The sequence below is a fragment of the Schistocerca cancellata genome, chromosome 1 (assembly GCF_023864275.1).
Source record: "Schistocerca cancellata isolate TAMUIC-IGC-003103 chromosome 1, iqSchCanc2.1, whole genome shotgun sequence".
Classification (NCBI taxonomy): Eukaryota; Metazoa; Arthropoda; class Insecta; order Orthoptera; family Acrididae; genus Schistocerca; species Schistocerca cancellata.
The window spans coordinates 382,922,851-382,935,460 of NC_064626.1; the positions used below are offsets into that span (position 1 = coordinate 382,922,851).

The 12,610-nt window shown below is 38.0% G+C and overlaps 1 protein-coding gene across 2 annotated transcripts in view; it reads left to right on the forward strand.

Annotated features, from left to right (window-relative positions):
• LOC126175235 (uncharacterized) overlaps positions 1 to 12,610 on the forward strand; it is a 186,156-nt gene that overhangs the window by 118,537 nt on the left and 55,009 nt on the right. The gene's annotated exons all lie outside the window — the stretch shown is intronic.

Sequence of the window (12,610 nt, forward strand, 5' to 3'; positions counted from 1 at the left end):
CACAGATGAATGCCAGCAATCGTGCGATCTCAGGCTCATATGCAAGACACAATCAAATCATTTCTCAGGGGGCGTGGTGGCATTGTGCAGATGCACCTGACTGGTCATGTCGTGGCTGGCACTGGACCATTTCTCAGAGAATTCATGATGATTTTGCATTGAAAGTAGTTTGAACAAGGTTGTGCACAGGCAGTATTTTTGCTGCAGTATGACTTCAGCTTAGTTGTCATTTAGATTTGGTGTACCAGTGCTCCTGCTTTATTGTCCAGTCAGGCAGCATCTTGGGGTTGTGCTTGTAGTTGCACAACTCATAATGTACTCTGCAGCCTGCAATTCTATGCATAAGTGCTGCACTGTAAATGGAACCAGCACAGTTGTGTCCAATGTGGCATATTAGAACACAATGTGTTGTTTATTTTGGCTGTTGTGAGGTCAGCACTCTGTGGGGAGGAGGAGCTGACTCAATCTGTGGTGATCAGGTTGATTTGGGCCCTCTCAGCTGGCTGCTGTAGAGTGGAGGACGCACTGTCTTCCTTGGCAGTGATTGGGCGAGGTCGCATCATCTCATTAGGCTACTGCAGTGGGTAGAGGCAGTGTATACTTTGGTGGCAGTTGGGCAAAATTGTGTTGTCTCGGTTTCTCACTGCTGTGCAGTGTGTGATGAATATAGTGAGCAGGACAGCTGCCATTGTTGACAATTTTGTTAACACATTGTTGATTATACAAAGAAAAAAATTTCCAAGTTTAATTCAGCTGGTCAGATCACATGCTCAGAAAGAATTGTGTAGTGCAGAGATAGTTCAGTTAAACCTCTGCATCGAACTGTCCAAGTACGTGGGTAGCATATAACTGTTTAACACTGCACTGACTCACAGTACCGGCATGGTTATTCCATGGAGCGAGCTGGGTGCATTATTCCAGGGCACTGAACATGTCAATTAGATATTCTCTGTTCAAGTGAGCCTTATCTGGAGTGCCAATGTAGAGTGAAACAATGAAGTGGCACTGTATTGTCATTTAACTGTGGTCGGTGTAGGAACGATGTTCAGCAAGGTTCATGATGATGTTCGCACATATCAGGATTTTGGTCAGGTGCCAACAGTGTGAATATTTTCCATAATGTGATGTTGGGGTAGCACTATCAATTTATATGACATGGGTTTGGTATAATAATACTTTATTAATAGCACACAATTCAAGATACATCAGAAAGGCAGTGAGGGGTAAACCAGATTGAAGTCCATAGATCTCACACTATTTGGTGTTCAGCCCATGGTCAGAGGTGTTATTTCAGAAGATGTCCCAACAAACTTAACAAATATATAAAATGAAACTACGTTGAAACAAAGAGAACAAAATTTTCTGTTCATCAAGCAGCAGTAGATATTTCATATATACAAAATCTGGAAAGAATCTTGATGTGCTAACTATTTAAAACAGAGGAAATAGTTGCAGAAATGGGCCAATACATCAAGATCAGACAGTGCACTGAGTCACGGAGGATACAACAGAAAAGTATGAGAGTGAAAGAAAAAATGGAATATGCTCTATGGAAAAGGCAATGATGAGATTTATAGCTTTGAATGGAAAACAAAAGCTCTGATCCAGCAATTTTTAACTTGGTACCATGCTGTAAATTCTTCAGATAAGATTTTGTTGCTGTATTGGATGTAAAAAATTCATGTGACTACTTCTACTGTCTTTAGTTGGAGAAAGGAGTTCCAGACAACAATGGCTAATGCACAAAACTATCTTGTGGGTATCGATCAGTATGATGATCCCCCCATCCCCCTCCCCCCCCAAGGGTTGGATAGAAGGCTTTCGGTAAAAGGAAATAAGTCATTTTGGAATGGATAAATACAGGTGCTATACGGTTATCAAGGGAATCTTGAACACTGTCCAGTCAGGTTAATGTGATCACTTATCAAAAGTAGGGATAACCATCTTTCCATCTTTTACAATGTGGGCTGTTACGATAAATGCAGGGAGAGAGTCAGTGAGTTTCTCAATGATACTGACAGGGATGTGGAGCTGTGATGACTTTAGTGCCATGCCCAATTGTGCTAGGTTTCTTGGTTGAGGATCCATGTCATATACAGCCCAATTGAGATGGTTCAACAGATCTTCCATTGGGCTTAAATCTGGCAAGTTGGGTGACTCTGGGAGTATGGTAAATTCATCCTGATACTCTTCAAATTACACACATACATTATGAGATGTGTGGCACATTGAATTGTCCTGCAGGTACATGCCATCATGCCAAAGAAACATAAACTGCATGTTGGTGTGGACACGGTGCCCAAGAATCAATACATACTTGTGTTGATCCATTGTGCCTTCCAGACTGGCAAGATCACCCAGGAAATTCCATGAAAACATTATCCATACCATAATGCCCCCTCCTCTGGCCTGGACACAGGGAGTGCCCTTTGGCCTGGATCCTTCCAATGATTATTGCAGGGTGTTTGCTTTCAAATGTTTCACACCGTACACATCAATGGCCATCTGCCCGATGGGGCATAAAACATGATTCATCTTAAAAGGCTGTCTCTCACCACTCAGTGGCCATCCAATTATGCTATTGGCATGCCTTCAGTCCCATGAACAGCTGTCAGAATGGGTGCATGAACCGGGTGCCTGATGTGGAAGCATATAAGCAGCAGCATTTACTGAACAGTCATTGCAGAGGCGCTGTTAGTGGTAATGTGGCTCATCTGTGATGTCAGTTGCTCATCAGCTGTACATCAATTTGCTCACATATATCTCTGTAGCTGTTGCTCACCACTGTCACCTATGGCCTGTTGTGCACCACAGTTGCCTAAGCTCTGATTTTGGATAGCATCATTTTGCCATGCATGGCATTGTATAACCACGGTGACACAAAAGAGTTTACAGACTTAGCCATTTCAGGAATGCTTCCACCATTGATTCATGCCCTTTAGGATATCAGATAAGTTGCTCCATTTCCACATGTAACAAAACTGTTACATGGGGAAACAGTGAAATTTTGCTGGGGCAAAAATTTTCAACTTAAAAAAGAGATTATTTGATTTAAACAAAAAAAAAAAAACCTCAAAAACTTTTTGTTATTCTTGTGTTCCATAGACAGCAAGAAACATGTGATCATGGCGGTGTTTCTTACAGATCATGTTGGCCTCCACCACTTAGAGAATTACTCTGAGACAAATGCAAATGTTTACTGCTAGAACAGTTTCCAAAACATTACACTTTCGTAATTAGTTCTGCAGTGATACATACATAGTCAGTTGATTTCTTATACATATCTTAGTTCAGTGTAACTTGGAGTAATCTGCTTCCTGCTGCTGCTGCTGCTGAAGTAGTCGTTTCCTCGGTCTATTTCATCTGCTAACTGGATCAAGTTACATGAATTCCATGAAATAATCCAGGTACCAAGTCATTTTATAGTGGTTTATTTATGACACGCTGCACCATTTCTTCTTAGTGGGAGCCCACTCCACAAAGCAGGCTACATTGTCACAATACTGTATTACAACAATCAGATTATTGCACAGGCTTGTGACACAATGGTTGTGTCTCAAAACTGTCTCCAACTGTCCATTCTTGAGCCTTGTGCTCCTCCTATTTATATGTATTTTTAACAATCAAGTCAACAAAACTACAGTGCAAATTTATTAAATTAACAATTAAAAGTTTAACATTTTAATGAGAGGCAAAGAAACAATGGAATATGCTCTATGGAAAAGGCAATGATGAGATTTATAGCTTTGAATGGAAAACAAAAGCTCTGATCCAGCAATTTTTAACTTGGTACCATGCTTATTTTATGCTGAATCTGGAATATACAATAAAAAAGACTTTTACATAGGATTTACACCATATTATATAAAACACTGAAAGATAACAATGCTAACCTAATTTTTTAAATTATGGCTTCATTTGTAAATGCAAAATATTACAAACATATATTGGACAAGCATGACCATCTAGTGACCAAATGGAATAATAAATTTTATGAGATTTAATGTATTATGTGAAATCACTTATTAGATACCATTGGAATTATGGAACTTTCGAAACAGGAATGTAAAACAAAAGGGTTGTTTTATTTCACAGATAACGACAGTGACTGCTGTGTATTCCATGACCCACAGATAGGCTTTATAAACCCTCCACTTCTAGTGCTGCCACCTGACATCTGTGAGTAGTTGTTACACATTCACATTGAAAATATGTGGTAGTCACATTAATGTGACAAGGTTGTGTACCATTCTTCCAGCAAAATAGAGACAAGTTCAGGTAATGATGATGGAGGTGAATAGTGATCACGAACTCATCTCTCCAAAGTAGACCACAAAGTCTACATAACATTGAGATGTGATGGCTGTGGTGGTCAGGACATATATGAAAATTCATCCTCATGCTCACAAAACCAGTCCTGGATTATGCAAAATGTATGAAGAGGGGCCCTGTCCTCTCGCAACACAGCATCAATATTGGGTAACAAAATTTGTACTATGGATGGACTTAATCAGTCAACAGTTATATACATCATCCATGATGTTAATGCAGTCTTGTAAAGTAACCATGGAGCCCATGGAATACTATGATATGGCTGCTTGGATCATCATCGAACCTCTGCCATGTTTCACTCTTAGGGCCTAAAATTGGCGAGAAGTTGGAAACGGTATGAAACAAGTTCCACAAGATCAAATGACTTCCTTCCATTGCTCCACAGTCCAGGTTTCAAGGCTTCAGGACCATGTTTTCCTGTTATGGGCATTTGCATCACTGATGAGTGCTTTTGGAATTCCAGCTTAACCTGGAGTGTCCTGCTTATGGAGCTCCCTTGACATTATTTTGTGCTGACAGGGTTTGTGAGTGCTACGTACACTTCAGCAATAACTTTTGCAACTATCCTCTTATTTTTGTCACCCTCCTCTTCAGTGATCATCTGTCACAGTCACTGAACACACACTTTCTTCTGTGTTCTGACTTAGTGGATGATGTTTTTCTGCTTTCCCTGTATGTGGTATAAATCTTTGATATGGTGCCTTTTGAAACACCAAAAACCATGGTCTACCATGGTTACAGAAGCATCCACCATACAAGCACTAACAATTTGTCCATATTTTAAATTGCTTAGCTTCAACTTAGTGCTCTCACAACAACACAGAACACTGTTTTGACCATGAATGATACTTTCAACATATTGAGGACATTGCACAGGTGCCGTTCAAGGTCATACACAACAGCTCAAACTGCAGGCTTTGCTTGCTCTGCATTGATGTTCAAGCATGAGCTTCTCATGGTGTTTCCATATCTCTGTCTGAGAAAAAATCAAATTTGTTGGAGTTACAAGGAAAACAAAGTACTGCTGATAAATAGTGTTAATGAACATTTTCATCACTCTCGTCACACTGGATAAACAATATGTTTCTCAATCATTGGCTGATAAAATGTGCAATAAAAGACAATGATTGCAGATCTCTACCACATGGATGTATGTATATCTTCTGAGTGGATCCATGGATGTTTATTCACTTTAGGGCTGCTTACAACAGCAACATACTTATCAGTTACTGAGACTGTTTTGTTCAGGTGAAGACATCTTTGCAATTAATTGTTCCTTGTGCAATGGTAGACCAATCCTACATATACTGGATACCTTTTTCCTTATGGATTCACAAAAAAGTATTATTAATAATCTAATAACACATCTGTTGTGTGATAGTGGACCCAAAACACTATTCTGAGGACTCCAATTAACTTTCTGTGTATGACATTATGATACATCTCAATAGTAGGAAAAATGAAATGTGGGAATTTATGAGAGATTACTGAAGTAAAATAACATGTCAAAGTGTTAGTGGATGAAACAGCTACAGAAGTGTTTGTGGCCATAAAAGAGGTATTAATGAAAGTAATATACCTACAATGCATGGAAAATGCATTTCAACAGAACAAATACTGAAGAACAAATCACCATTTAAAATCAGGGTTTAGCAAGAATAGATGAAATTCGTAACAGATAAAACTGAGATACAGAGTAAATGTGATACACACTCCAGACGAGAACAAAAACTACTGTAGTCCGGAATGGAAAAAGCAAGCCATGTTGGAAATATACACACACTTCATGAATTATTACAGGGTAGAATCTTACATTGTTGCAAAAAAATCTACTTACTGCACAAGAGAACCATAGTTATGTGACGAGAGGTATGGTGAGATATAAAGAGAACATGAAGTTAAAGCTGCACTGTTCCATAGTAACTATACAACTTAAGATTTGAAGGATGGAAACGTGGCTAAAAGTTGTTTAAGGTTCAGAAAAATATAATTTTTTTTACATTAAACTCATTGGGGAGTTTATTTATGATAATGGAAGTTTTAGGTCATAAACAACAACAGGGAATCATTCAGCTGCAGATGACTGTATGAAAGTTAGAAGAATGATAAATGTTTTAACAATAATGGTGATTTATGGCCTTTAACTTTGCCTCTCACAACCTGTGTCCTTCCCATGCAGTCTCAGTGGAATTTGCATATGTTGCCATGTCTGATGTGAGTTCAGCACGCCATTGAGGAGAAAGTGACTGTTATGACTGTTATGAACAAATGAATGGCACTACCACTAGTTGTGGCAAATTTATTCATGGAGGATTTTGAAGAGAAAGCTCTGTAAAAACCTGCACTGAAACCCACATGCTTTTTCAGTTTTTTTGATGACACATCTGTGGTGTGCCCATATGTGAGTAAAAGGCTCCAGGAGTTTTTCCAGCATCAGAACACTCTGACCCTAGCATGAAATTCACTATGGAGATGGAAGAGAATGGCAAACTCCCTTCTTTTGATGCACTATGGGAAACTCTGTGTACAGGAAAGCCACCCACACTGATTTGTATTTCTATACTTCATGTGCATATTATCCTTCAAAGCATAAGGGTGTGCTCTACATGCACTGGTCCACAGAGCCCATGTAACATTTTCCAAAGAAAGCTTAACACAACAACTCAACCATCTTAAAGTTGTATTAAAGAAGAATGGATGCAGCGGGAGACAAATCTGACATATTCGTACTTTCAGGTAGAAGGTATAGGCTCAGAAAAAATGGTTCAAATGGCTCTGAGCACTATGGGACTTAACATCTATGGTCATCAGTCCCCTAGAACTTAGAACTACTTAAACCTAACTAACCTAAGGACATCACACAACACCCAGTCATCACGAGGCAGAGAAAATCCCTGATCCCGCCGGGAATCGAACCCGGGAACCCGGGCGCGGGAAGCGAGAACGCTACCGCATGACCACGAGCTGCGGACTAGGCTCAGAAAATAGAACACAACAAGATGTATAAGACAACAGCATATATGCCAGACACAAACACTGACGAAGTGTGAAACAAAATCAGCAGGATCTTGGCTTGACATAAAATCAAATACCCTATTAGGTATGGTGAAGGTTAACTTGGGGCCTCATAAACTGGGTGTTTGTCATTTCCTATGCAAATGCAGTAAGGCATATATGAAGAAGATTGTGTGAACAGTTGAAGAAATGTGCCAGGAGCACTGCATTGCTGTAGGGCACTCAATGAAATATGAACAAATGGAAATGCTAAGACAGACCTCTTCATTTTGAGGCTGTGTTCTAAAGGAGTCTGTTGAAATAGCAGTGACTGAGGGCGTGAACAATAGACACAGCAGCTTGACTCTCAGTTAAGTGTGAGCCCATATCTCAGCCAGCTGAAGTCACAATATCAGTCAAAAGTGACTCTCAAGCCCAACAGACAAGCAAACACACTGAGGGTTGGAGTTTGTATCCAGCATTCGGTGATTACATCTCCCCCCATCATTCCACCTAGGGAACAATAAGATGCATGATGTAGCAAAGATACTCATTCTATAGGAATCACCTGAAGATGATAGCAAGGTACACTGTTGGAGTATCAAGTTTTGTAAGTAACTGCACTTGGCTGGACACCCAAGAGCTATAAGTACATAATTAATTCTTGAACCATATCACAATTTACCAGTTTTGATGTATTCTAAAATGCACTGTTTTTTGTCTGTCATCAAAGATGTCAAATGATACTTATGTATTATCAAAAGACAATAACTTTTTTAAAAAGAAATATAAATTTTGAAGCTAAAAGTTTCATCAAATTATGGCTCAATTTGTATTCCTTAATAGTTTGGTTAACTGTTGTGGTTGGCAATTTTTTGGAGCCAGTGGCTCCTTCTTCAGGCAGGAAGGTTGAAGGGGAAGGATGAAGACTGAAGTAAAAGGACTGGAGAGGGCTAGGAAAAGGGGTAGATTTTGGGAAAGTCACCTGGAACTGCAGGTCAAGGGAGACTCACTGTACAGTCTTTCCTTCTCATCCCATATGGTAAGTCTCCCCTGACCCGCAGTTCTGGGTGACTTTCCCAAAATCTACCCCTTTTTCTAGACCTCTCCAATCCTTTTCCTTCAACTTTCTTCCTTCCCCTTCAACCTTTATGCCTGTAGAAGGAGCCACTGGCTCCGAAAGCTTGCCAATCACAACAGTCTTTTATGTGTGTGTGTGTGTGTTCTGCCGCCACCCGAAGAGTAGATTTTTTTATCTATCCCCTTAAATAATTTTATCAATAATTGATTGTTTTCATTGTTGATAGTTTGGTTGGCTGTTATGTTTCTTAAACAAGGGGTAGTTGTTGTAGAAGTGAGATGACTACTAGCCAAAATTAAATTGCTTCTCAGTATATTATCTTTGGATAAGTAGATGTTCACAAACATGGTTGTAATTACTATAAGTCAGAAACCTTTCTTTCTTTAATCTACACATAGGAATACAAATTGAACATATAAAATTCCGTAAGTATAATTATCAGAGATTGTATTCTCATGTGTATTTCTTCGACTACAGGTTTTATTTACCAACATCTGGGTGTGCAAATCTGAACTGTCATACCTCATACACGGAAAATTAGTAATGCAGCCCTAGCATCTGATACACAACCTAATTCTTTACAACACCCCCTAGAATTCTATAGATAATCCACTAGGGATGGAATTCTATTATCTATTAATTTTGCTCACATTTGCGTTAGAATTTACTTATTTGAGATATGGCCATTTTTATTATGATGTTCAGAAGAGCAACAATTCTTTTTGATAAATATCAAAATATTAGCATAAATATATCGAAAAGCATTTGAGATATTGTGGATAATGTTTAAGATACTGTACTGACTACATGCACATGTATGTCCCTGGGCCAGAAAGTGACTGAGGGATAGGTAGGTGCCCACAGACCAAAAAAAATGGAACATTGAGATGAAACTTCTCAGACAATGAGCTCAATTCCTTCCTCAAAGTGATACAACCTCCCTAACCCCTTTAATTAAAAACATTGACATTATGTATAAGTATCTCTTATAAAGAAGAGTGAGATGTATCTATGTCTAAATGTATAGGACAAACGCATCCACTTTAAACCTTCAACATTAACAATTCCCCAAAAAGAGGTCACATATACTCCATTCAGGTTTCCAGTATTTCAAGCTCAAAAGAAAACTGTTTGAATTAGGAAAGACACAAAAAGTACATGCCATTTAACACATGAAACCACAATGAACATTGTTCAATAAGTGTATATATATATATATATATATATATATATACTGAAAATGTTTGCTTGTGTCTGTGTATGTGTGGATGGATACGTGTGTGTGTGCGAGTGTATATCTGTCTTTTTTTCCCCCTAAGGTAAGTCTTTCCGCTCCCGGGATTGGAATGACTCCTTACCCTCTCCCTTAAAACCCACATCCTTTCATCTTTACTTCTCCTTCCCTCTTTCCTGATGAAGCAACCATTTGTTGTGAAAGCTTGAATTTTGTGTGTATGTTTGTGATTTGTTTGTGTGTCTATCGACCTGCCAGCACTTTCGTTTGGTAAGTCACATCATCTTTGTTTTTAGGTATATTTTTCCCATGTGGAATGTTTCCCTCTGAAAAAAAAAAAAATTGATACTGTAGTTATTAAATTATGTGATAGTAGCTTGTTTGGATAGAAACAGAATCCATCCCAATAGTCAAGTACTGCAGGACTTCTGGTAACTCTTTCAACAACCTTTTTTAAAAGTCATTCTAATAGTTGTCTCTCACATAAACATGCCAAATTACTTAGCAATTGGAATTAGTATGCTAATAATACACATCCATTTAGGGCTCCACTGATGTACTACAGATGTGCTTTAAACATTATAAAAGTAAGATATATATTTTCATTTGAGGCATACCGAGTATCAACACAGAAAATTTATAATTATTATTAGACTCCAATTTTCTACTTATTCATCTGAACATATGTCAGACTCTCTTTAGTTCCCTGTTTATTTATCTGAACATAAATCAGATACACTTTAATTTTTATTTTCATGCTATAATTATGAAGGCAAGCTGAAAAGCAGCGTCTCTGAATTTCCATCGGAAAACTCTTGAAGTTTGTAAATAAAACAAACTTTAATAAAATTCTAACTCTTTATTCTTTGTGTCTACATATTTGTCTCTTAATATAGTCAGCCGGGTGATGAACACATTTCTCCCAATAATGGACAAGTTTGTTGATACTATCACTGTAGAATTTTCGCCTTTGTTGATGGATCCACTGCCTCATCTTTGCTTGCACCACTTTATCACAATCAAAGTGGAGTCCTTGAAGGTGCTTTTTAAGTTTATGATACAGATGTTAATTGAGTGGTGTTATGCCAGGGCTGCATGGAACATGATTGATGATAGTGAACTCAAGGCATCACATTGTCGCAGCATTCAGGTGTGGTCTGGCATTCTCATGTTGAAGGAGGATTGCTGTGTGTAAAAACTCTTCCATGGTTAGAAACTCACTTACAGCACGTTGCTTCTCATTTGCCGACATAGTTACAGTACACACCACCATGTTACATGCTACAATTCAGGGTTCTCTAGCAGCAGAGAGTTTTTATTTATTTAATATCTACGTATTAATCTAAGTGATCTAATAGTACATAGATCCTCATGGCCCTCTTCTGGAGTCTGAATGTGCTCAGGGTAGTTGTAGAATTTCTCCAGAATATCACACCATATTTATGTGGACCTTTATGGACACATATGTACAACTGTGATTGTTTTGTGGCTAGCACATAAGTTCAGCACATGCTTTGCATAGCAGCCAGTACTTATTCTAGCATTTACATCTTCAGTATGTGTACTCCATTTCAGTTTACCTTGCACCTATAGACCTAGCAATCTGAATACAGTTTTAGCAACTATTGGTTGGTTATTTGCTGTTAGAAGTAGTTGAGAGTAGTTTGCATTTTGTTTGGTGTGAAAGTTCATGGAAACTGTCTTTTTAGTGTTGGTTAATCTGTTGATTTTAGTCCAGTTTCTCATTTATTCAGTAGCCAAGTTCATAGCTTTCTGAACAGCATCTATGTTCTCTCCTTTGCATAGTACAATTGGTTCACTTGCAAATATTATGGTTTTGCATACATCTACATTTAGGCTCAAGTCATTAATATACAGGAGGAAAGTAGACATCCCAATATTTAACAGTTTCACTACTACATAGGATTCCCTTTTCAATTATTGGATTGTATTATTAGTTAGTGTACTTCTTGCTGTCTTTGTGTATGCAATTGCTTAGGAATGATGCACTCCATTCTTTTGCAAGTCCTCTGATACCATATTGTTCAATTTTTTCCAGCAGTATTTTGTGATACACTGTGTCAAAAGCCTTTGACAGATCTAGAAATATGACTATAGTGGGTTGTTTTGTATCTTACAGATCTAGTATCGTATAATGCAATCTGCCATTTATGTAGCTTTATTGTTTCTAAACTTATGTTGGGACTAACTCCATAAATCTTTTTTATCTATGAAACCCATCAGTTTTTTGTGCATAATTTTTTCAAATTCTTTAGAGAAACAGGATGAAATTATGATAGGTTTATAGTTGATCATGTCTTTATTATTACTTTTTTTGGAAACAGGAATTACTTTATATGTTTTCAGTGCTTTTGGGAAAGTACCTACCTGAAAAGAACAGATATAGAAGTGAATCAGTAGTTCAGCAATAGCATTTGCACAATTTTTGATGACAGATGCTGGAATACTATCAGTGTCAGCTCAATAAAATTTTTTTAACTCTCTGAGGGCTTTTGAAACATCTTCAGTGACTAGCAGTGAATATTGACTCTGTAGATGTACGATTTTTCTGGTTTGGTGTTTGATATTTTCTGTTTGCATTATTTTTGACCATATTTTCAGCTATTCCCATAAAGAATTGGTTGAATGTGTTCACTGCAGCTTAAGGACTAGATATCAATTCATCATTGATTTTAATTTCTATGTGTTTGTTTATAACTTTGTTTTACCCTTTTTCCCTTTTTAATATTACTCATTGCTTTTAATTTGTTATTGGATTTGGCAATGTACTCATCATTGTGCAATCTTTTAACCTGATACTAAAATGTAAACTTTCACAGCAGGAAATATCATGTCCATTATAATTATCCGGGCTGTTATGCCGTGGTCGGTTGATGAATTCTGTGGTGATTCCCAACGTTTCGTCTCCGACTGCGGGAGACATCTTCAAGGGGGCGCGCGGACACGGA